This window comes from Mobula birostris, chromosome 9 (assembly GCF_030028105.1).
Source record: "Mobula birostris isolate sMobBir1 chromosome 9, sMobBir1.hap1, whole genome shotgun sequence".
Classification (NCBI taxonomy): domain Eukaryota; kingdom Metazoa; phylum Chordata; class Chondrichthyes; order Myliobatiformes; family Myliobatidae; genus Mobula; species Mobula birostris.
Genome location: NC_092378.1, coordinates 125,345,054 through 125,370,307, shown reverse-complemented (window position 1 = coordinate 125,370,307; position 25,254 = coordinate 125,345,054). Strand labels below are relative to the sequence as shown.

Sequence of the window (25,254 nt, the reverse complement as noted above, 5' to 3'; positions counted from 1 at the left end):
GGTATAGATAGGGTAAATGCAAATGGGCTTTTTCCACTGGGGTTCGCTGAGACTAGAAGTAGAGGTCATGGGTTAAGGGGGAAAGGTGAAATGTTTAAGGGGAACATGGGAGGGGGGGAGAATTTCTTCTTTCAGAGTGGTGAGAGTGGAATGAGCTGCCAGTGGAAGTGGGAGATGATTGATTTCAACATTAAGAGACATTAGGATAGGTATATGGATGGTCTGGGTGTGGAGGGCTATGGTCTGCATGTGGGTTAATGAGACTGGGCAGGTTAATGGGTTGGTATGGACTAGATGGGCTGACGAGCCTGTTTCTGTGCTGTAGCACTCTCTGACTCTATGCACCAGTTCTGGCAAGAGAGGAACGTGCCACTGTAACAGGCAGACCAGATGTATGGATTGATGCTTAATTAGTCATCCACCATAAAGCCTCGAGCAGAGTGGGTTAAACCATGCAACCAGGTAGGATGAGAGAAGGTAGTGATTACGTTGATCAAGGAAAGACATCAATGGAATCAATATGTGATGACCAGATTACTTACTACCTGTGGGAGTATTTTAATTACACCCTTTACTTTCTGAGGCAGAAAGTAAAGATCTTCAAAATCAAGCAAGTTTGTTAAATTTAATAAATGTGAGCTTTAACCAATCTCAGAATCACGTTTATTGTTGTGAAATTTGTTGCTCTGCAACAGCAGTACAGTGTATTACATAAAAAATAACTAAGTTACAATAAGAAATATTAAAAAATAGGTAGTGTTCATGGGTTAAATCTGATGGAAAGCTACTCCGCTCAACACTTGCTGCTGCTGTGTATGTTTAAATGATATTCTAATGGCAAAGTATTTTAGAGCATAAGAGCATACCCCAGCTAGCTTGTGTGGTATGTAGAAATTTTATCAAATTATCCTGTATTTAAGAGCCTGAAATAATTTTACGAAGTAGAGTGGCACCTTGATGAAAATGAAGTTGGGATTTACTTTGAGTATTTATTTAAAAAAAAGTGAAGGATTAGAAACCACTTCAGTGTTGCTTCCTTTTCTCAGTCTAGTGAGGGGGGCATACTTCCTCTTTTACCAGCAGTGCAGTATTTTGTACCTGTTGTCAAATGGCAGTTCCAATACAGACACTGCTACCCAATTGTCCAGGAAATCCTTTTCTATGTTCAAATACTGTACAACTGAGTAATAATAGGGAACACCATAAATGACCAGTGCAATTTTTGTTACTCCCTATTTGACATTCCTCTCATTGCAGAAATACTTGGAATGTCCAGACACAAAAGATAAGAATAGTGTGGAAGTTACTTTTCATACCAGTGCCTTCACTAGAAAGAGTTTCTGTTTATACAAAACCAATTTAGGCAGGTTAGTTTTCTCAGGAAAGCAGAAAAACTGGAAATGCCAGATTCTGGATAATTTGTGCACAAGCTCAAACATGATTTTAGAACTAATTGAAAAACAAAATATTTTGATGCATATTTTCAATTAGTGTAAAGATGATGTCGCCTTTACCTGCAGATCTCTACAATTTGACTCTCCAACTTGAATTAAATGTTTAAAGCTTTTTTTAGGAGCATGCATTTTTTTTTTACAAAATTATTAAAGTGGTAATGTTTTCTCATTTGTTTGAACTAAGCTTAAATTTGTTAACATAACTTGTCTGATCACCTTTCTGTTTCTATGGTGATTTCCTCAATTAATTCTCTCACAGTTTCCCATTCTTCTCAATGCAGGAATACTTGATACTTAAATTGCTGCTTCAATACAAATAGTTTTACTGTATTTGATATAGTACCAATATCAGAAAGAAATAATTTGAAAATAACAAAACAGAGTGAAGCATATTGATGGGCTGAAAATCCACAGGGCTTTTAGTGCTTCACCCGCTTCAGACCCTACCCTTACCAATACGTGGAAGCAAGGATCTTGGATTATTATCCAATAATTTTGCAGCAGTGGTTTGCACTCTCTGTTTTATCTTTTCGTTTTCAAGCATCTTGTTAAAATTGTTGTATTAAAGTTTTTACTCTATGACAACTGCAGTTTTCCTTATTTGATTAGTGTTTTCATTTGTGGGCCTGTCCTGGTGTTGCTGATGCTCATTCACAGAGTATTTGCCCTCGCAGTTTTATTATCTTCAGTCTGCTATCCCGATCCTTGGTTTGAAGTGAGAGGCCAACATCTAATCAAGCCATATTCTCGCGTAGACTTGGGGTTTAGTGTTTCAATTGAATTAAAGAACTTTGTAAATGAAAATCAATAAACAGTAGATGCTTTGAATCTGAAATAAAAACACAAATTTTTGGAAACACTCAGTAAGTCAGGCAGGATTTCCGGAAAGAGCAACATAGTTGATGTTTTGTTGTAACTAGGGAAGAGAGTAAACATGTTACTTCACTTGCGAAGAGGATCCAGGAGTGATGATTAAAATATAAGGCTAGGATTACCATAGTGATAAACTGTAGAAGTCATTTCCCTGATAAATTAATAAGAGGAGTTAGTGAGAGGACAGAGCTGTATACAATGTCCAGGAATCAGATAGTGTTATTGTAAAGAAAAACTGTGTTAATGTGTTTGAAGAATCCATAGCTGGAGTGATACAGTGAAAGTAAAAACGCTACACTGGAATGATACATTGCGGCCTTAATGTCATACTGAACAATATTGGGGAATACCTGATTTGCATTGTCTATCTATGATGTTACTTGAGAAATAATTCAAGCTGTGAAAACTTTGCTTTAAGAAGGATTTTGGCAAGTTTTCTTCATTCCATTTTGCTCTCTAAACGTATATTTCGTCATGAATATTTCCGCTGTTAGTACTAAGTATCATTAATGTGTCCAACTGGAATGTGATGTAGAATTTGTTTTCTCCATACAAGTTAAAAGTTTGGAATGTCTATGTTTTGCTTAGATGGTTCCTCGTTAGCACATTTGTTGTAACTTGTCTCACCTGGATGGCCGAAGACCTATTCTCTGAGTTGTAATGCAGGTTTTGTCCACTGCAAGTAAAGTGAAGGATGCAGTTTCAACTACTGTTTTTTTTACCTGTGAGTGTTTTAGTGGTGCATCCTTTTCCTCAGAAGTTTGTCTCCGTTCTACAGCTCTTATATGAACATATCCAAGAAATGGTTCAGACCAGTGGATCAACAGCAGATGCAGCCTCTGTCATAGAACTGCAGTTTGTGTGTAGTGAGGCCAATCTCCTTACCACCTTTCACTTGTCTGTTGAAGTGTATGGGGAACTGGTCCTGCATTAAACATTTATAAAATAAGATACTCCGTACAGATAACAGTAAAAGTCCGTGAGGTTGCTCTAGAAACTGTGCATCATGGTACAAAGATGTTTTCAAAGCCTCCTTGAAGAAAGCGTAACATTCTCATCAGTTCATGGGAATTCCTGACCTACAGGCATTCGAAATGAAAAAAAATCCCAAGGGACAATGAGAAACATGAATTTGTAAGGGAGGAGAGATGACAAAAGGGTGACAACATTTCCCAAACTACCTCACCACCCATCTGTCCCATCAAACTCACTGAAGCCCATTTAGAGCAGCGTATGTGCAGATCACATAGAGGCGTTAGTAATCACCTTGACCCCCAAGGAAGTGATGAGGAAGGAGAGTACAAAAAGATGAGGCTGTGTAGGTGAGGTAAGTTTCCTTCACTAAAGGACACAAAGCAGATATAATAGTAAGTGTTAATGGGCAGTTTTATTCTGGTGCTAACTGTATGAGTTCATTTTGACAGTTCACTGGATGTTGACCTTAGTTATCTAATGTTAATTGTCTGGTATTTTAACCAGCATGTAACTCATAAATAGAAGCACTGCGGAGAGTGGTAATGCTGCTAGGATACAAAATAAAGTAAATTGCCTGGTGGCATTAACAGTTTTTCAGTGGTGTTGAAGGTACCTACTTGTAATATCTGCGCATAAATGTTTTGCAATGTTTAAATAAAAGGTGTCGAAAGAATTTGATATACTGATGATTTCTTCCAATGTTGGAATCACATACTTCATTATTTCATTATCACTTGTAATTTTTAAGAGAAGCATATAAATAGCTTGGTGTCATTGCCATGTCTACTTCAGCCTCAGTGAGGTACAGTTTTTAAAATAAAAATTCAAGGGTTGTATAATAAATTATTTGACATGAAATATAAGTATTTTATTTGCTAGCCTAAATAGAACAGTACTTGCATATTATTTCTGAAAATGCATTGTTGAAGGCGGCATAATGGTATAATAATTAGCATTGTTGGGGTGTAGCTCTGTTGGCCTGCGTCAGTCCTGACTTCCAGTGCTGTCTGTGTGGTATTTTCACATTCTCTTGATGGAGCACCATGGGGGTCAGTTTCCCCCCATATCCCAAAGACAAAGTCACAACAGTTAATTGGCTATGGTAATAAGTTGTAGATAGGTGGTCGGAGAACCTGGGTGAAGTTGATGGGCATGTACGAGAGGATGGGTTCAGCGAAACGTGGGGGGTGGGAATGCTCGGAGAGCCTATGCATTATGCTAATCTCATTTCATTCTCCCTATGTCTCCCTCAACTTCAACCAGATTCTGCCATTCACCTACACACCATGGTCTATTTACATTGACCCACTAGCCTGTGCATGTATGGATTGTATGGAGCACCCACAGCAAACCCATAGGGTCTTGGGGAGAATGTTTCAGCTCTACAAGGACAGCACCTGGGAGGCTGGAAATATGAAGCAGCAGCTTTGTCAGTTGTTGGACTGTGCCAGTATGGTGGTTTGGAGTTTCTGCATAGTGTTGGCGGGTTAAAGATGGTATTGGGATTGATTTGATTGATTGGATCTCCATAAAACGCTGGAGCAGAATTAGCTCATATGGCCCATGAGCCGAATTCACCATTTTCCCTTTCAACCCCATTCTCCTGACCTTCTCCCTATAATATTTGATGCCCAATAATTAAGAACCTATCAGCCTCCACTTTAAGTATACCCAATGATAGCCTCTAGCCATCTGTGGCTATGAATTCCACAGATTTACTGTCCTCTGGCTAAAGAAGTTCTTCATCTCTGTTCTTAAGGGACATCCTTCTATTCTGAGGCTGTACCTTCTGGTCCTAGACTCTCTCACTGTAAGAAACATCCTCTCCATATCGATTCCATCTTGTTGTGATTTGTCACCGATTGTAGTGTAGTATGAGTCATTTAGTCTGACATTCGCCCTGACCATGCTGAAGCACCTCCTAGACTCATGACCATTAAAGGCCACAAGGACAAATGGTAGCAAATTCTTATGCCACTGCAACAGGTTCCTTTCCAAACTGCACGGTACCTTGAGGTGGAAATATGTTGAAGCTCCTTTATGATTTACCTTTAACCCATGACCTCTAATTCTACTCTCTCCCAATCTTGGTGGAAAATGCTGCTTACGTTTACCTTGTCAATAGCTCTCATAATTTTGTATACCTCTACCAAATCTTCCTTCATTTTCCTAACATTTCTTTCCCTATAAACTCAGATCCTCAAGTCCTAATATCATCCTTGTAAATTTTCTCTCTGCTTTCAACCTAGCTTCCTGAGAAAGCCAAAGAAACTTGGCTTGTCCCCTAAATCCCTCACTAATTTTTATAGATGCACCGTAGAAAGCATTCTTCTGGGGTGCATCACAACCTGGTATGGAAGTTGTCCTGTCCAAGATTGGAAGAAGCTGCAGAAGATCGTGAACACAGCTCAGCACATCACACAAACCAATCTTCTGTCCTTGGACTCACTTTACACCGCACACTGTCAGAGCAGTGCTGCTGGGATAATCAAGGACACGACCCATCCAGCCAACACAATTTTTGTCCCTCTTCCCTCTGGGAGAAGGCTTGAAGACTTGTATGGCCAGATTTGGGAACAGCTTCTTTCCAACTGTGATAAGATTGCTGAACGGATCCTGACCCGGATCTGGGCCGTACGCCCCAAATATCCAGACCTGCCTCTCGGTTTTTTTGCACTACCTTACTTTTCATTTTCTATTTATGGTTTATAATTAAAATTTTATTATATTTACTATCGATTTGTACTCCAGGGAGCACAAAGCGCAGAATCAAATATTGCTGTGATGATTGTATGCTCTAGTATCAATTGTTTGGCGACAATAAAGTAATAAAGTAAAGTAATGATATTTTTCCTATATGTAGGTGACCAGAACTGCATATAACACTCCAAAATTGGTTTTATCAACATCTTATACAAATTCAACATAACATCCCATCTCTTGTACTCAGTACTTTGATTTATGAAGGCCAATGCACCAAATGCTCTATTTGTAACCTTATCTATCTAATACACCTTATGCACTCAAGTTTTATTTGGCCCACAATTGGCAGCTCTTTCTTTCGCCTGACCTTTTTCAGAAAGAGAGTTGTATAATTATATAATATAAAATAAAAATATATCCTGGAACTCTCCCTTCACCAGAGGGATGGCAGGAATTCATGATGGTTCTCACCTTGTGCTTCCAGAATGTAGTTGGAGATTGGCAATAAACCCAGCGAACCCACAACCATTTGTGTATTTGGTGATGTTTGATTAGAACGTAGAATTGTTATTTTTCTTACAGTTTAACTTTACTATGCTTATACACCCTATTCTCGTTATATGCGTCTTCAGACTATACGGATTCACAGTTATGCGAGGAACCTATTTCTACCAACGTCTCGTTATATGCGTACAAAATTCAGTGCGAGGAGCACTGCCTTTCCCGCCAATACAAGTCAGGTGTGCGCGCCTCACAATCTCACTCCCTTTGCTCTCGCATTGGTTTTGGCAAGGTGTGGATGCGTGATCTTAAACTTCTGTTGGTTTTACCTATGGTGCAGTGATTTTGCGCTTGAAATATTTAACTATGCCTCCTAAGCGTCCGATGTCATGTCCTGGGCCATCAGCCGAGCGGCAGAGAACCGCTTTAACACTTGAAAAATAGTTGGAAATTGTAAACAGCGCGGCATCAGCAGAAGGTAACACAGCTGTGGGACGCTATTGCCGGGAACAGAATCTTGCCTTTAAAGTTCTTTTGTTGCTTGACAATGTGCCAGCCCGTCCTAACCATTTGGACAGCATTCATCCTAACATAACAGTGCATTTCCTGCCCCCTAACACAACATCACTGATTCAACCACTTGACCAAGGTGTAATCCACATTCAAGGCGTATGTATTTTTTTACCGCAAATTATCTCTCAGATGCTGCAAGCAACAGAAGATTTTGAAAATCCTGGGAGTTTACCAACGGTGAGGGAATGGTGGAAGTGAGAACACTTGGCACAAATGGTGATGGACATGGACCCAAGTTTAGAACGGAGTCAGCATTTCAGTCATTCCCTGCCGTCAACCCTTCTTCCCTACAAGCAAATTTATGCTGAAAAACAAAATGCTGCCAAACAAACAACTCTCACCACTTCATGCAAATCGCTGTAATCTGCTGCTGCCGGCAGCTCTAAGAGTTCTGTGAGTCTTCCTTCACCCCTTTCTGTGCTTGATATTATCCTGATGACCACAACATCCACCTTATCTATGTAAAGCTGCCCGACACCACAACAGCCACTCATCTCCTGGAGCAAACACACCTGCCACTGTTGGTGAGTACTGTACACCAGAGGATGTTGACTTTCTGTGATTTATTACATTGAATATTACCTTAAATTGATTAAATATAATATAAATGTTGTCTTGTAGTACTGCTTTTGTGTTGTATTGGTATAAAAATGTGAATAAGTTACAGATAAAGCATATTTAGGAAGCCCTCTGGAACGCATCCCTATTCTCTCCATTTAAATAATTATTCACATTATCCGATTTCCCGTTATGCGTCAACTTCGAGGAACGTACCCCCCACATGTAACGAGAATAGGGTGTAATTGTAACACCCTGGAAAAGGCTTCACTGCTAATGTGATGATCCTTCTGTAGAAGCAGTGTTTGGGTTATGGTTAGATATAATGGGTGCTTTGGACTGTGTGCCAGCCAATGACGGGAGGGTGTTCTCGTGCCTTGTGCCGGACACCAGGGTGATCTGAGTCTGTTGTTTGGCGGGAGATGAGGAGAGAAGATGCTGGAGCGGAGCTGTGATCTGAAGAAGGCTGGGGAGATCGTAGGAGGATCAGTGAAGGGGAAACCGTGAGCTCCAACTTGTGCACATCAGACTGCTTCATTAAAATGGGCCCTTTTCTGACCCTATAGTCAAATTAAGAATTATAAACCTAAATCGTTTACAGTAATTGTATGCGGTGTACTGTGTGTTATTTCATGGCACTAATTTGTAACAGGGTAACAAATCACACAGCATCCACACAAACGGGGGGTTTCGGAGTGGACTTGTATCTCAATCTCGCTCGTTTGGCAGGGCCAGAGATTGTCTTCCCTAGACTTGTGCAATGGAGCACAACCTGAGGGTTACATAATCTTTATATAATTATCCGAATGTGTGTAATTGGTGAATTTTCAGTAATTGTAGTATAATTGATTCTGTATTTTTCTAGAAGTTTCTCTGCAGCCTGTGTCATGCCACTGAAGCTGATTAATTCAAAGGCTTTTCATTATCACCGGAATATCTTTATTTCTCTATTGAGCTAGTTTTTTCGTATAAAATTACCTGTTTCTTTTACTTTCATTGTTTGTTCTTGTAACACCTAATAAACAGCTGTAACCAAGTTTTATGCCAGAATTCACGACTTCTGGAGGATCTCTGGATCACAATATCACCCAAATACAACAGTGGGAAATGCAGGCTTTTGCAGTGATGCAGGGGTGGACTCGACATCTGCTAGCTTTCTAACACTTATTATGCGGAGATCCACTTTGACAGCTCTGTTACTGTTGAGGTTTGGGTAGTTGCCTATTCTCCATGGCGGTAGTGAAATCCTCACAGTTGCAATTAGATTGTGCTTGTATTGAGGGTCAGAGAACTGGCTTGTTAGCCTCGGTTTTCTGTGCTTAGATTAAAAAATAATTTAGAGATGCAACCTGGTATCAGGCCCTTCTGGTCCAATGAGTCCACACTGCTTAATTACTCCCATGTGCCCAATTAACCTATTCACCCATACCTGTTTGGAATGTTTGAGGAAGCACACGGGAAACATTTGAACTCCTTACAGAGCAGAATTGAACCTGGGTCTCTGGCACTGTAATAATGTTCCCTAACTACTACAATCTCTAGAAATGGAGCCCAAATCTTTGGGATAGATGTTTCTGTCCTGCAAAACAAATGCCAGTAAGTGCTGTTTGCTATTTGAAGATTTGCATGCAGACCACATTTCATTCCATATATTTAGTGGTGGTAAAGGATCAATTCTTTAAGCAGTTGTTTTATATCCACCCGTATCCTGCTGGGTAAAAATCCATTAGCTCATTGTCCTAAGCCACATCTAACCCTTTTATTGAGTAAAAAGCAAAAGAGAATGAGCCAAGTTTATGGAGGAAATGAATGATTTTAAATGCTGCTCTTGTGTACTATTATTGCAAAATAATTTAATAAACCAGTACATTGCAGAAATGACCTGCAAGTATAGATAATGTTGCAAGGAGCTGGGTAGATGATTCCAATTGGTAATGCTATACAAATTGAAATGTAAATAAATCATCCTTAGTGGAAACAAATTCAGCTCCGTTTAAAAACAAACTAGGGGGAAACAGGGAGATGCCAGGATGACCAAATCAGGAATATCCCAATCTGGAGGCAAAAGCATTTGGTTTATTCAAAATGAGATTATGAATTTGTAACAAACACAAAACAAAGTGATCTTGAACTAACCAAATAGTCTCTCCGCAATGGATCCTCCTCCAGTCCCCACATCTTTGGCCTTCCCCTCCCACTCCTATACACCTAATTCATCCACAGGCTTTCCCCCACCAATCTGCTTCTGGTTCGATCTGCCATTCACCTCTCCCCTAATGGTTCCAATATCGTGTTCATACTTAGCAGATTCCAGCAATGTGTGTTCCTGCTTATCTCCACCCAGCAGCCGTGTCCCACCTTCATACAACCCTCCCCCGTACCTTGCTCCATTTGTCTTTGTTCTGTTTCCATCCGTCTTCTACTGTCTCCCCATTCCACCTCTCCCCTTCCCTACTTGATGTGCCCCTGCTCAATCCACCAGTCATCTCTGCTTCCCGTTTCACCACTCCCACTTGCTACCTTATACTGGTTCACTCTGAAATGTTGACAGTTCCATTCTCCTCATGGATGCTGCTTGACACACTGAGTTCCTTCAGCTGACTTTTTTTTGTTTCAGATTCCAGTGCCTGTGGCCTCCCGTGTAACCAAATAATCTTTTATGCTTTCCTTTCATTTTTCTTAATCAGCTTATGATGCTTTGCTAATTAAGAAAGTTGTTTGTTCATTAACTTATATAAATCAATGAAAATTATTGTAGACATCACAAATAAAATGTTTGAAGTAAGTAAGTTGCAATTAAGTATATTTCCTCATTCCTGGTACTGGAAATACCTTTTAAGCCATTCCAGCCATTGAGAACATCTACATGAAACACAGTATCCATTATCAGAGATCTTCACCACCCAGGACATGCCCTTTTCTCACTGCTGCCATCAGGTAGAAGGTACAAGTGCCTCAGGACTCGCACCACCAGGTTCAAAAAGCAGTTATTACCCCTCAACCATTAGGCTCTTCAACAAAAGAGAATAACTGCACTCATTTATTGTGATGTTCCTGCAACAAATAATCTCACTTTAAGCATTCTTAATCTTGTTATTGCATGCTCTCAGTATTTATTGCTATTTGTTTATATTTGCATTTGCACAGCTAATTGTATTCTATGCTCTACTTGATCTTTCATTGATCCTGTTTACAGTTACTATTCTATAGTTTTGCTGAGTCTGATCAGGAAAAAGAATCTCAGGGTGGTATGTGGTAACATATATGTAATTTGATAATAAAATTTACTTTGAACTCAATTCAACAAAAAAAAAGTAAAATTTGATATAAGACTAACAAAAACAAGTCTGGTAGTTTGTTGGGATAGTTTGCTGGGTTATGGTAATGTATCAGGGATGAAAGAAAGCCACTGTTTGATGCGATTTTCATTGTTGACAAATGTGAGAGATTGTGATGTTTCAGTATTTATTAATAGAACATCCTGTATCATTACCAAAGTTTTTTAAAAACTTGAATGTTTGAATGGTATCACATGGAATGTGGAGTATGTTAATTACTACATATGTATTTTTGTCTGTTTTAAAATAATTATTGTATTTAATTGGAATAAAAATGAACAAAAGTGATCTAATTTTACTAAGTAACTTTTGAACATAACTGATGTGTCTAGTCTGTTGTATGTTTATGGAACAAATGTTGCAGTACATCAGATAGTATGAACTTGGTTTATCTTTAGGAGCACACATTCAGGAAGGAGATCTCACCTGTATCATAAGGGAACCTCATTATTCTTTGCAGCACTAATCAGCATGGGAGAATGGAGATAATTGAATTTGTTCAGTCACAAGAAAATTTGCAGGTGCTGGAAATCCAAAGCAACACATGCAAAATATTGGAGGTACTCAGCAGGCCAGGCAGCATCTCTGGAAAAGAGTAAGTAGTTGACATTTCAGGCTGACCCCCTCCTTCAGGTAGTTCAGACAGTGCTTGATAGTAACACACATCAAAGTTGCTGGTGAACGCAGCAGGCCAGGCAGCATCTGTAGTAGGAGGTGCAGTCGACGTTTCAGGCCGAGACCCTTCGTCAGGACTAACTGGAGGAAGAGTGAGTAAGGGATTTGAAAGTTGGAGGGGGAGGGGGAGATCCAAAATGATAGGAGAAGACAGGAGGGGGAGGGATGGAGCCAAGAGCTGGACAGGTGATTGGCAAAAGGGGATATGAGAGGATCATGGGACAGGAGGTCCGGGAAGAAAGATGGGGGGGGGACCCAGAGGATGGGCAAGAGATATATTCAGAGGGACAGAGGGAGAAAAAGGAGAGTGAGAGAAAGAATGTGTGCATAAAAATAAGTAACAGATGGGGTACGAGGGGGAGGTGGGGCCTAGCGGAAGTTAGAGAAGTCGATGTTCATGCCATCAGGTTGGAGGCTACCCAGACGGAATATAAGGTGTTGTTCCTCCAACCTGAGTGTGGCTTCACTTTACAGTAGAGGAGGCCGTGGATAGACATGTCAGAATGGGAATGGGATGTGGAATTAAAATGTGTGGCCACTGGGAGATCCTGCTTTCTCTGGCGGACAGAGCGTAGATGTTCAGCAAAGCGGTCTCCCAGTCTGCGTCGGGTCTCGCCAATATATAAAAGGCCACATCGGGAGCACCGGACGCAGTATATCACCCCAGTCGACTCACAGGTGAAGTGTTGCCTCACCTGGAAGGACTGTTTGGGGCCCTGAATGGTGGTAAGGGAGGAAGTGCTTGATAGTGTTCAATTCATTTAGCAAGACAGGAATTTGTTACTAATGCTTTGGCAAACTTCTGGTGTGGTGATCGATACAAATATTTTAAAGAAACTTTTAATATTATCTATTAATGGTTAGTTATGGTGCAGCTACTGCAAATCAAAGACTTATAATTTGCCCCTGGTATTTTGAAGGGCTTATTATTATTACCTGCAGTGTATTTGATTATTGTACCAAGGCAACACTGTCCAATTAGCGTCAAATTTAGAGATACTTTTACACTGCTGTCAGTAAAACGGATTGCGATTGACATCTCTTAAGAACCCATTTACTAGCAGCTGCAGTGACATGCCTCCTCTGAGCTGGATTTGAAGCTTAACCTGGAAGGGCAAAGAAGTTAACTTGCAGTGCGGTCTGAAAATAATAATTTCAAACTATGACACTTGATATTTTTTGGGGAAATTAATTTATTTTTGTCTGTTTTTGCCCTAGACTGGTTTAAAAAAAAATACTCACAAGTGTGCACCCCCCCCCCCCCCAGTAAAGTGGCCACTGAATGTGTGCTTGCGTTTGTGTATATATTATTTTTCATTGAAAATCCACAGATGTTTAAGCATTTTCTCTTTGGGTCATGTTGTATTTGATCTCTGCTTGTACTGTTCTGCTGTTATTACTATTAATTGAATACGTATTAATATCAGTTTAATAACCACAGCTGCAGTTTTGAGTACAGTGAATTCCGGTTAATTGGGCCAAGTCGGGGCGGCCACTTATTTGGGACAAATCTTGAAAGAAAAAACGAATAGAGAAAATAGCTGGGATTCACTTCATTTATTTGGGCACTATGGCACCTAAATGGGACAGGAGACTGTTGCTGAGTGGTTTTTAAGTAGCATCAGTCACGTGGCCATCAGACGTACACCATTACTCACTACACCGTGCTTGGAGCGAACAGTTTTAAAATAGCATCAGTTGTGTGTGTTTGTGTTCAAAAACAGTGATTTTTGTCACTGTTAGTTGGTGAGAAATAAACAGTAAGGCATTCAGATGTGTTCTGCACTTACTGCAGTTTCAAGCATTCAGGTTTGGGGATGCCAGAAATGGCCAGGAGTAAAAATGAAATGGTTTCACCTTTTCAACAAGTTAGGAATCACGAAGAATTTGAAGGTATCAATAGTCATCTTGAATGTTACAAGAAAATTGAGGCTTTGTAAGACACAGGAGCAGAATTAGACCATTTGGCCCATCGAGTCTGCTCTGCCATTTCATCATGGCTGATCCTTTTTCACTCTCAACCCCATTTTCCTGCCTTCTCCTCATAATCTTTCAAATCCTGACAAATCAAGAACCTATTGACATCTGCCTTAAATGCACCTAATGATCTGGCCTCTACAGCCGCATGTGACAACAAATTGCACGCATTTATTGCCCTCTGGCTACAGAAATTCCTCTTCATCTCCGTTCTATATGTATGTTGCTCTGTTCCAGGATTCCCAACCTGGGGTCCATGGACCCCTTGGTTAATGGTAGGGGTCCATGGCATAACAGAGGTTTGGAATCCCTGCTGTATTCTGAGATTGTGCCCCCTGGCTCTAGACTACTCCACTGTAGGAAACATCCACGTTATCAGAGCCTTTCAACATTCAATAGATTTTAATGAGACACCCCCACCCATTCTTCTAAATTTCAGCAAGTACAGGCCCAGATCCATCAAATGCTCCTCATATGGTAAGCCTTGCATTCCTGGAATCATCCTCCTTTGAACCCTTCCCAATGTCAGCATCCTTCCCAATGTCAGCACATCCTTTCTTAAATAAAGGGCCAACCCTGCTCTCAGTGGTAGAAGTGAGTCCTCAACAGCACCTTATAATGCCTCAACATTATATCCTTTATATTCTAGTCCTCTCAAAATGAATGCTAACAGTGCATTTGCCTTCCTCACGTCTGACTCAACCTGCAAGTTAGCCTTTTGGGAATCCTGTGTGAGGATTCCCAAGTTCCTTTGCATGTTAGAGTTTAGAATTCTCTCCCCATTTAGAAAAACAGTTTATGATTTTATTCCTTATACCAAAATCCATGACCACACACTCCCTGAGGCTGTATTTTATCTGACACCTCTTTGCCCATTCTCCTAAGTCCTTCTGCAGCCTCCCTGCTCCCTCAACACTTAATCTTACTCAATCAACATGCAATGATGTAGTTGTCCAAAGCATTGTTTGAAGGCAGACCATTATCTGCACTAGGTGCCTGTGCTGATTTTGTTCAGGTGCAGTCAATCAAAAGACCATGGTAGATAGCACTGGATGAATTTCTCCATCAATAACTATTGGGAACTAATACAGCTTTATACTAGTACTGTTATCATAAGCATGAGAAAGTCTACTGATGCTGGAAATCCAAAGCAACACACACAAAATGCTGGAGGAACTCAGCAGCCATGGATATGAATAAACAGTTGATGTTTTGGGCCAAGATCTCGGTCCAACATGTCGACTATTCGTCATAAATGCTGCCTGGGCTACTAAGTTCCTCCAGCATTTTGTGTGGGTTGCTTAGAGTACCTTAGTAGTATTGATAATGTTCTAGTTTGATGTGTATTTCATTTAAATACATAATTTCTTACTCAGTTAATTGGCAGTTTTCTTTGTACGTTTTTAAATATTTCTAAGAAACTTTGGCTAATTGTGTTAGAGGCTTAATTGGGCCAAAATGTACTAGTCCCAATTAACTGGAATCCACTATATTAGTTACTTTAATTGATACTTCTGCACCTCACTGGAAAGAAACTACAGTTGCAGTAGATCCTCAACTGACCCATATAATTGGAATTAAATTGTAAATATATTTTACAAATTGAGTGCAGTGATGCAGATAGATTTATCTGAATTAGGCCCTCTGCAAGGTTATGCTGAGTATGCTTATCTAACCTTGAGTATTTTAGCTTTCAGTATTTTTGTTTTGTTGTATTATTTTTGTTCCTCTTCAGTAGATTTCAAAAATAATTTTTATTAAGCACTTCAGTGGTTTATTTCTCTATTGGAACAAGAGGTTGTGGATTTAGTGTCACTGTGTACAGAGTGTGATATTGTTGTGTCTTTAGTCAAGGGGTGAAAGAAATAAATCTCATGGCGTTTGTGATAAGTAATAATATTGATCATTGTTCTGAGCAATTATTTTGGAACACTTTCTGACATCTTAATTAAGCGAAAGTCATTGCACATTTTTTCCTATCTTTTCTACATAGTACTATCACTGCAGCCTCTTATTTCAAAGCACAGTACTTACTGAGGTCTGAACAGTTGATTTTATAGAAAACACAACTTGCCCAATGGAAGATGGTAAGAATATTTATGATAAATTTAATCAACATGAACCAATGAACACAATATAAATAAATTAAATAGATTAATGGAATCGGTAAAAGATATGCAAAATGTCAGTCTCTAGCACTTAATCTATATGACCATCAGCATTGATCACAGTCTTTCTCATCATGCATGGGAGTAGGGTTGTTGCTATATGCAGCTAGTTTAAGCAACCTATTTCTCAGTAGGTCATTTGCTGTGCATTTTTCAAAATAAACTGCTTGACTAATTGAACTTAATGCTTGAAAGATGTAGTTCTTAATGAGCAAAATACATATATGGACTTTTATTTCTTGCTTTTATATTTTCCCGCACTAAACAATTGTCTTTATTAAAATAATTACCATTTCAATATGGTTAATGGGAACTATACATAACAGAACATACATAACAAAGGTTCATTTTGTTATCAAAGTATGTACGCAGAATACAACTCTGAGATTTGTCTTTTCCAGATTGCCGTAAAATAAAGAAAAACCATGAAATCATTGATAATTGTCACAGTGGCAGTTGTTTGATGTTAAGACAGCAATGTCAAGGCAGTTGCACAGTCTCATCCTATCATTTTTTTTTATTGAAACAAGACAATGAAAACAGAATGAAATCTAGTTGCTCACTTTAGTCTCTATCAACTTGCTAAGTTGGCATCCATTTATAGAGACCCTCCACTATCAATAGCACTTATCTTAGAAATCTTTGAATCTGTATTTGGTTTTGCGTAAGAACTGTACTTCTTAGTGTAGTGATAGCAAGGAAATGTCTGAATGCAGCACTAAAGTAGGTCAGGCTTGGGTTATCATTCCAGACTGCAAGAACTTATTTCACTTTCTCAGAAACAGACTGTTTCTGTTTTTACATCTGTCAGTACTCCCATCATTTTAATGATTGGCTGTTCGTTGAATCTTCAAGTGCATGACTTCTAGCAATTGTCTTTTCATGGTGTACTTGACAATTTTGGTTTTGCTATAGTGGTTTTGTCATTAAATGTTTTCCACAGTAGCTTTAAAAACATATTCTTTTTGGAATTTTGATGCCTCCCTTTTTTTCCTTCTTCCCAGGAGGGACAGATGAAAAATGTTATTTTCTGTTGCTTCCTCAGTTGTGAAGACCTGTAGGAGATTCATAAAACACGCAGAGTTTCTTTCTTAATTCTGTTTATAAATTATGATTAGTTAGTAGAATTTGGCCATTAATAAATACTTTCTTGAATGTGCAGTCTCTCAGGTAATGTAGAATATTTGTAGTTATTTGCATCCCTTTTGAGCCATCTGGTGCACACTCATTCTAGTTGGTTGGCAGTGAAAGCTAAAATTTCAAAAGATTGATGTACAAAGTACTCCGGTGCCCTGCAATATATTCCATTCCAACACGCACAAAATGTTGGAGGAACTCAGCAGGTCTATGGAGAAGAATAAACAGTCAACTTTTTGGGCTCAGATCCAAGCAACACACATAAAATGCTGGAGAAACTCAGCAGGCCAGGCAGCATCTGTGTAAAAGACATTTCGGGCCGAAACCCTTCAGCAGGACTGGAAAAAAAAGCTGAGGAGTAGATTCGAAAGGTAGGGGGAGGGGAGAGGAAAAACGCCAGGCGATAGGTGAAACTTGGAGGGGGAGGGATGAAGCAAAGTGTCAACCATTCATTCTTCTCCATAGATGTTCCCTGACCTGCTGAGTTTCTCCAGCATATTTGTGTGTGTGTTGCTCTGGATTTCCAGCATCTGCAGAATCCCTTGTCTATTGGAATACTGATGTATCTTCTCACCTCCCTTCACTGCCATAAATTCCAGATTGTAACATTGAACTATTTCCATAAATTCTCATCAGTTTAAGTTGCCTGAACTTTGCACTATATTAAGTAGTGCTTAGAATGAAATCTGGCCTCCCAACATAATTGCTTTTCTTTATTTAAAGAAAAGAAAGTAGGTAGAATAACTTAAGAGAGCTTGGACCTGTGAAATACTCCTCCTGCACAATGTGCGAAATTATGAACACTTCCAGTGTCCATACTGACCACCTATGCAGAAAACATTCTCAGCAGCAGGTACCAGGTGAGGGCCTTTTGGAGATGGATGTGCAGATGACTCATTACAGAAAACCCATAAGGTTGAGATATTGGCATATTTCATGAGGTGGTCACACCACAGGGATGGTAGAAGATGGCAGGTTTTTGCAGGAATTCTCAATGGCCACACTCTCCATATGAGCCCCTGGCTTGGATATTTTTGGAGGTGCTATTAAGACACTATTAAGTATCAGGTTTATGTCATGTAATGACTGCTGCCCAGGAGTCAAAAATGGTAGCAGAGCTATTACAATTGAGGGTCCTGTTTTTAACAGGTGCCTTTGCAACTGCAGTTGTGAGTTGCACCCTGATGTGAGGATTAAAGATCTCTTTGAAAAGCCGCAGAGCATCTTGAAAAGGGAAGGTAATTAGATGGTGGCCATGGTACATATCGTTAACAACAATATGGGGATAAACCACTGCAAGGTGAATTCCTCACAAAACACTCCACAAAATCTTAAAGCATATAACCAAATTTGATGAGATTTCTTTAAAGTGGAGCTAACTTTTGTAAGTAGCTTAATTGAAAAAAATAATATTACATATGAAGTGCACTGTCCTTTAATTAAGGAGAAGGATATTCCATTGCTTGGGCACAAAACACTGTAAAGGTTAAGTTTCAATTAAGCTGATAACAATGCAAGTAATTTTTGACTGTTGCACAAACAACCATGTAATCTAATTAGTTAGTCATTTCAGAGAAAACCGTCAATTGCCAAAAGATTGCAGAGTTCTCGAAAGGGATTATATTCTCTCTTCCAGATTCCATACTTTCCTATTTAAAGTTAAAGTCCACAACTGGAATGCTTCAGTTCTTGCACTCCAAACTAAAAATTTATATGTATTTATTTAGTTGAGGAAGCTGCAGTTAAAGCCAAGAATGGAAATTGATAACCTTTCTCAAGCTTATTTTAAAAACAACTTTACTCTCTAGGGACCTGGATATTCTATTTCTTTGTAATAATGATGCATTCAAAATAATGAGTGGGAGGCCCCAAGGATGAGAATTTTACTGTTTCACCATGGTTATAAATGACATGGCTGAAGGAGTAGAGGTTCATCTGTTTATTTTTCTGTCCACTCCAAGTTTAATGGCAGAGCAAGTAGAGCAAAATACAGCAAAGTAATATTAAGGAAGTAAGGTAAACACTTGAAGTATGAAGTCACCTTTTCATTTTTGTAACTAAAGAAAGATGAATCAGAGTATTTCCTAACTGACAGACATAGAGCATGGGAGATTCAAATGCAGAAATCTCTGGAAACCATCAAGTAGGAACAAAACATGATTATAAAGGTCTTTAGGTTATTAATACTTAACACCAGGTTGGAATATAAATGGGTGCAAATTAAGTTATAACTGGACAGATCATTGATTGGATCCCCACCAGAATACTAAGGTCATTTCTAAATCTTAGGGTAAGTCCATTAATTTTGGGGCCGCAGAGCAGATGATGTTAAATTGCATACACCAGATTTCAAAATAGAAGATTAAAAATAAATCTAATTTAGATAAGATGATTAAAGAGTTTGATTGAATAAATTAACATGAAGTAATATTTTAATTGTAAAGCCTGAAAAATGTAATGGGTGGGAAAAGGCAGCTGGGGTAGCTTCAGTTTATTTCTAAGTGACTTATATGATGCTTAATGTTGTTCCCGTTCAGTAAATCTGTGTAAATGATTGTAAATCATTGTTAGAAAAGTAGGAGCCTTTCAAAGAATTGAATAAATGACCAACTTTGTTTTTAAAAATGATTAGAGTGGAGCAATGGCTTAGTGTAGTCTATTCCATTCCTTTCCACTTGTTGAGTGTCCTTGGTATTCTGGGAGGGTTTCATAATTTTCACCCCTTTTGGTTTCCACCTGCACCATTATTAGAAATATTATTAATGTTTCTTTATGCATGCTCAGACTAGGATATGGTGGTATTTGTTTCCCAGTTGGATCGTGGCAAAAATGTGTCCAATTAAAACTCCGTAATTACTTCGATCGATGGACGTGGGTACTATAAGGAGTGTTAGCAAAGGTAGCTGAAAACAGCTGCTTGCAAGTAAGCCGTGGTTAGAAAAATTGGAGTCTTTCAAACAAGTAAATAAATTAACATTTTTTGTTTTTAGAAATTATTAAGAGTGATGTAATGGTTATGTGTATGGAAATAATTTCTTAAATCTAGAAGCCATAGGTTGTTGAGGGCAAACAAAATAAGAGAGGACTGGGGAAGGGCAGGTGTGCAACAGGTGAGGTGTCCAAGGAGGAGCTCAATACTGTAGAATCTTAAAGTAGCAAAGGTGTGGAGGTAAACTTAGAATTTAATAATACAGAGTAGTGCACAGAAGAAGCATTGGCAGGTGAGATTGAGGAATGCCATGATGTTTATAAAAATGTGAAAGGGAGAATTGTAAAGGTCTAATTGGAGATGAAAAAGTTCAGTGTGAAGGTAGCAGACAAGTGTATGTTCAAAATGAAAAGAACCAAGATTTTTTAAAAACAGGATAGATTGCCAGGTTCAGACAAAATGAAATTTTGGCAATAAATTTCTTTGCTGCAGGAGAAAAGCAGTGGACGGCAGAGGTGAGCAGAGTGGTGGCCAATGGACTTAGAGCTGGAAAAATGGGATATTGTGTTTGATGAAGGTAAATATGGTAAGAAAGGACAAAGATGGATACCAAATAGGATTTTAGAAATCATGTTCACAGTTGCATGAAGATAGCAGGACAAGGAGACAATATCATTGTCGAACAAGGTGAAAATTTGACATTCTTTGCAAGCCATAGTGTACAAGAATCAGAGATCTTGCCAGAATTGTGCAAACCATTGGTTAGCGAACAGCTGGATCACTGCTACTATTTTTGTTACATCACCATATGAAGGATGTGCTAACAACCTCCCAGGGACTGACAAGAATCTATTGAGGCTGGAGAACTATAATGATTTGGAGGAGTTATTTACTTTATACTTTATTGCCGCCAAACAATTGATACTAGAACGTACAATCATCACAGCGATATTTGATTCTGCACTTCCCGCTCCCTGGATTACAAATCGATAGTAAATATTAAAAATTCAAATTATAAATCATAAATAGAAAATAGAAAAATAGAAAGTAAGGTAGTGCAAAAAAAAACCGAGAGGAAGGTCCGGATATTTGGAGGGTATGGCCCAGGTCCGGGTCAGGATCCGTTCAGCAGTCTTGTCACAGTTGGAGAGAAGCTGTTCCCAAATTATTAGTTTATGGATGTTGGTAAATATTGGTAGCTAAGCAGCCTGAGATAACCTTTAATTGTAGGTGTGTAAAATTATGAGTGGCTTTTCAGGCCAAGTGGTAAGGAATCATCTACAAAGAGAGATCAGTAAGTAGGGGAATTAGAATTAAGCTAATTTCTAGATGAGGGGTCTCAACCTGAAACGTTGACTATTTATTCATTTTCATAGATGCTGCCTGGCCTGCTGAGTTCCTCCAGCATTTTGTGTGTGTTACTTTGGATTTCCAGCATCTGCAGGATCTAAAAACGCAAACACGAGGAATTCTGCAGATGCTGGAAATTCAAGCAACACACATCAAGGTTGCTGGTGAACACAGCAGGCCGGGCAGCACCTCTAGGAAGAGGTACAGTCGACGTTTCAGGCCGAGACCCTTCATCAGGACCGTCGAAGGGTCTCGGCCTGAAACGTCGACTGTACCTCTTCCTAGAGATGCTGCCCGGCCTGCTGTGTTCACCAGCAACTTTGATCTGCAGGATCTCGTGTGTTTCCAATTTCTAGATGGTTTGGAAAGTAGAGAGATTTTAATTCATCCTAATGCTGGAAAAGTGTTGGCGGCAACATTGCCATTACAGTTAACAAATACTGGATGACAGGTCACAGGATTTCAAAAGTGGAGTCTATGGATTGTAGTTAGAATGCAGGAATACCCAAATGCCTTGTTCTTTGCCTGGTACAGGCACAACTGGCTGTCCTCTATATATGCAATGCATTTTTCTGTCTTTAGTGGTGGATGTTCAAATGATGCTGGCACACAATAATTGGAATCTCACATAGATTAGTTGGAAAAAGTGTAGGTGAACCATAAAGTAAGTCTTCATTCTGAAATAGTCAGGAAGAACAAAAACTATTCTGCAAAGTCATTGAATGTCAAGGGTTTCTTAGAGTGGTGGCAGAAAATAAATTCTCGTATTTGGAGCTTTAAGGTCAAAGTTTATTGAATCTATAGCTAATGAATAAATTGATTAGACGTAAAAATGTATCTGTTTCCTGAAATACAGAGACCCTTGTAATTTTATTGTATCATTCACTGTCTTTGAATGCCCCAAAGCATTTTGTAGCTCATGAAGAATTTTGTATTCACTGTTATATGTAAATCTATTTGTATACGGTGAACTCCCAAACAGGAAGAAAATCATTCTTGGTCATTTCATAATGAATAAAAATGTGTACAAAATTATTCTGTTTATCTAATCTTAATCATAAATCAAAAATCTGCCGATCTGGAGATCATGAAATTAAAACAGGAAAACGCTGGAACATTTAGCAGGTTGGGCAGTGGCTGTGGAAAGAGAACATTTGAGGTCAAGGAAAGGATGAAGGTTTTGTTTTCTCCTTCAATCTAGCCAGTCAAATCCTGAACTTTTGTTGCGTGCAACACATTTTATATAAAGTTGGATTTGAATTTGATGATCTGAGCACCAGCATATTTCAGAATAATGTGAGTGAATTAAAAAAAACTGATATTAAACATTAAGAATTGCTTTTTTCCCCTCTTTTTTCACTACCCACCAAATTCTGTGCTTATGGATCAATTGGTGAGATACCTATTGCTGCTAATGACATTCCTGTTTAAGAAATCACTAAGCATGATCTGCCCACTTTTTTCACTTCAGCGCTATACTACTCATACCTGGCTACATGATAAAGTTGAAAAATTGCTTATGCATTCAAAATAGAGAGATAAGTTGAGGCTTATCTAAGAATTGATGGTCCATTCTAATTTTGTTATAGACATTTTCTAATGTTCTACCAAAGCAACACCAGACCTGGTAATTAATAAAATACAGTGAAAATTTTCTTTAATAACTCATACCTATCATGGTTAATGACTGGTTCCTTCTAGATGGATAGATTGTACCTGGCCTTGGAAAATATTTTCTAGCAGCATTCAGTGATTACTCACCATGACAGTGATTTACTGTTTTAATAATGCTTATCTTTTTATGCAATCCTTGTCACATTGAAATATTGCCTTTTGAAACAGTCACTATTGTTAAGATAACACAAAGCTCTTTTTGTCTACTGTGATTGAAGGGCAAAGAGTATAAAGGAAAATTCTAGAATTAGGATGTGAATGGATATAATGTGTTGAAATGTGGCATGATCAGTTTTAGTCATGATGCTGAGAATGATTGAAATGTTGGAAGGTCAGCAGTGATGAATAATCTACTTTGATTTGAATGGAGTTGTGTGTACAGTTTTCTTATATGAATTATTAAGAGCTGAACACCCCCCAATGCAATTTAAGTAGCTAATTAATTCTATTTTTTGTGTATGGTGTGCACACACTGCATTTGCAATTAAGTCTAAAGGTTCTGTATTAATACTCTCTGCCCTGTTGTCCATGTCTATTTTCTCTGCTTTTCATTATGCTAATTAAGAAGTCAAGATACTGAATGGATTAATTGTTTTCCCCCATTTCCTCCTTTGTTTACCCCACTATAGACTCTTGTGAGCACTGAGTATTTTCTAGCTTCTCTACATAGTTTACTTGCCTAGAAAATGCCAGCATAGGTTTGTTAAAGGCAGAACATGTCTTACGCACTTTTTAATAATGTAATAGAGGTTTTTGAGGGAGATCCTGTAGAAGTAGTCTGTAGTTTTTCTAAAAGTCATCAGGAACAAAGGCCGTGAAATAAAAGGGACTGCAGCAACAAAGGAAGAGAATTATCTAGGTTACAGAAAACAGCATAGTGAGATGTTTTTCAGATGGGAAGGAAGTGTACGGTAGAGTTCTCCAGGGATAAATACTGCTTTTCCTTATATACAAGCAAACTCTAGGCTGCTGAAGATCTGACTTGAGGAGGTACATTTTCTGTAAGTTCTCCCATGTCAAAAATAAATTTAGCTGCTGTTCATCCTTTTGGGGAATATATACTACAACATATAAAGGGTGTTAAACTTTTTTCTCTCAAACCAGAAATCAAGTGACTTCTTCCTTTCTCAATGACCCACTAGAATGCAAATAACAGAGTAATTGCGTGTGGAAATTTGAGACCATAAGACATTGGAGCAGAAATAGGCTATCTGGTCTATCGAGTCTCCTTCACCATTCAATCCTGGCCAATTTTTATTTTTAACCCCATTGACCCACCTTCACCCTGTAACCTTTAACTCCTTTACCAAACCAATAACCTATCAATTTCTGCCTTAAATCATCCAATGACTTGGCCTGAGGATGCTCTTATTCCATATCTTTATTACTCCACATAGATAAGAGAACTGGAAATAGCATCACATCATAAGGAAATAATTTAATATTTCTACCCCAGATAAAACAATCAAAAACATCTTCTATATAGTTTCTTAATTCAAACATTCAACTGGAGTCAGACTTGGTCAATAGGCTAAATTCACCAATACAGTTAAGGAGGATATTTTTAAATGGGCATTCAATTAAAGAATTTATAATCATTATTTTCAATTATATTTCGAATGAAATTTGTTGCTAAAGTATTTTTGTCTTCCTGTCCAGATATCAGAATGCAATATCTTGGTTTTCAGACATATTGTTTTTGACTTGTGAACAATTCTCATGAAAAGAGTCTTTGCATAACTGGGGACTGTCTGTGTGTTAATGTTTTAAACTTAAGTGTAAAGAACATGAAATAATGCAAATTGGCAGGTGGAGTAAACTGTCAGCAGCTCAGGCTGGTAGAATAGGCAGCTTATTGGCAAATGAAATTTATTATTGGAAAGGTTACATTTTGGTAGAAAGATAAGCAATATAAACGAGAGGACACATTTCCAAAAAGGGCATAAGAAAGGTCAAAGGAGATATCTGTGCATTGGAAGTTGAAATACAAGTCAGATGGAAGCATGCATGAGCTAGCATGCTGTGACCATCTTATATGGCAGAATTGCAAAAGGAAACATGGTCTACAGCTGCCATTTCTTGTGCTTTTCAAACCTCTTTGTTTTGCAATATACTGTACTGCTGACGTAACATCAACTCTTGAGTGCCACACTAAAGTCTTCCTGTGGTTTGTTGGTGCTCCTATGTGAGATGTCTGGAAACAAATGCCGTCGACTGGTACCTCAAGTCCGGGAGTACCTGCTCAGACACACACTGTCTCAAAGCCCTGTGTGAAAGGCACAGTGTATGGTCCTCCCACCACAAGTACTGAGGAATTGGTTTGTAGGACTTCACAATCCCATTGCTGACAGTGTTTGGAATTGAAAAAC

General features: G+C 38.7%; 1 protein-coding gene across 2 annotated transcripts in view; it reads left to right on the top strand.

The window, feature by feature from the left end:
• carhsp1 (calcium regulated heat stable protein 1) overlaps positions 1–25,254 on the top strand; it is a 76,986-nt gene that overhangs the window by 6,000 nt on the left and 45,732 nt on the right. The window contains exon 2 of one of the 2 annotated variants that reach the window (XM_072269517.1): positions 20,354–20,438. The exons of the other annotated variant lie outside the window; for it this stretch is intronic. The gene's annotated coding sequence lies outside the window, so the exon portion shown is untranslated. The remainder of the gene's footprint in view (positions 1–20,353; positions 20,439–25,254) is intronic. 2 annotated transcript variants of the gene reach the window in all.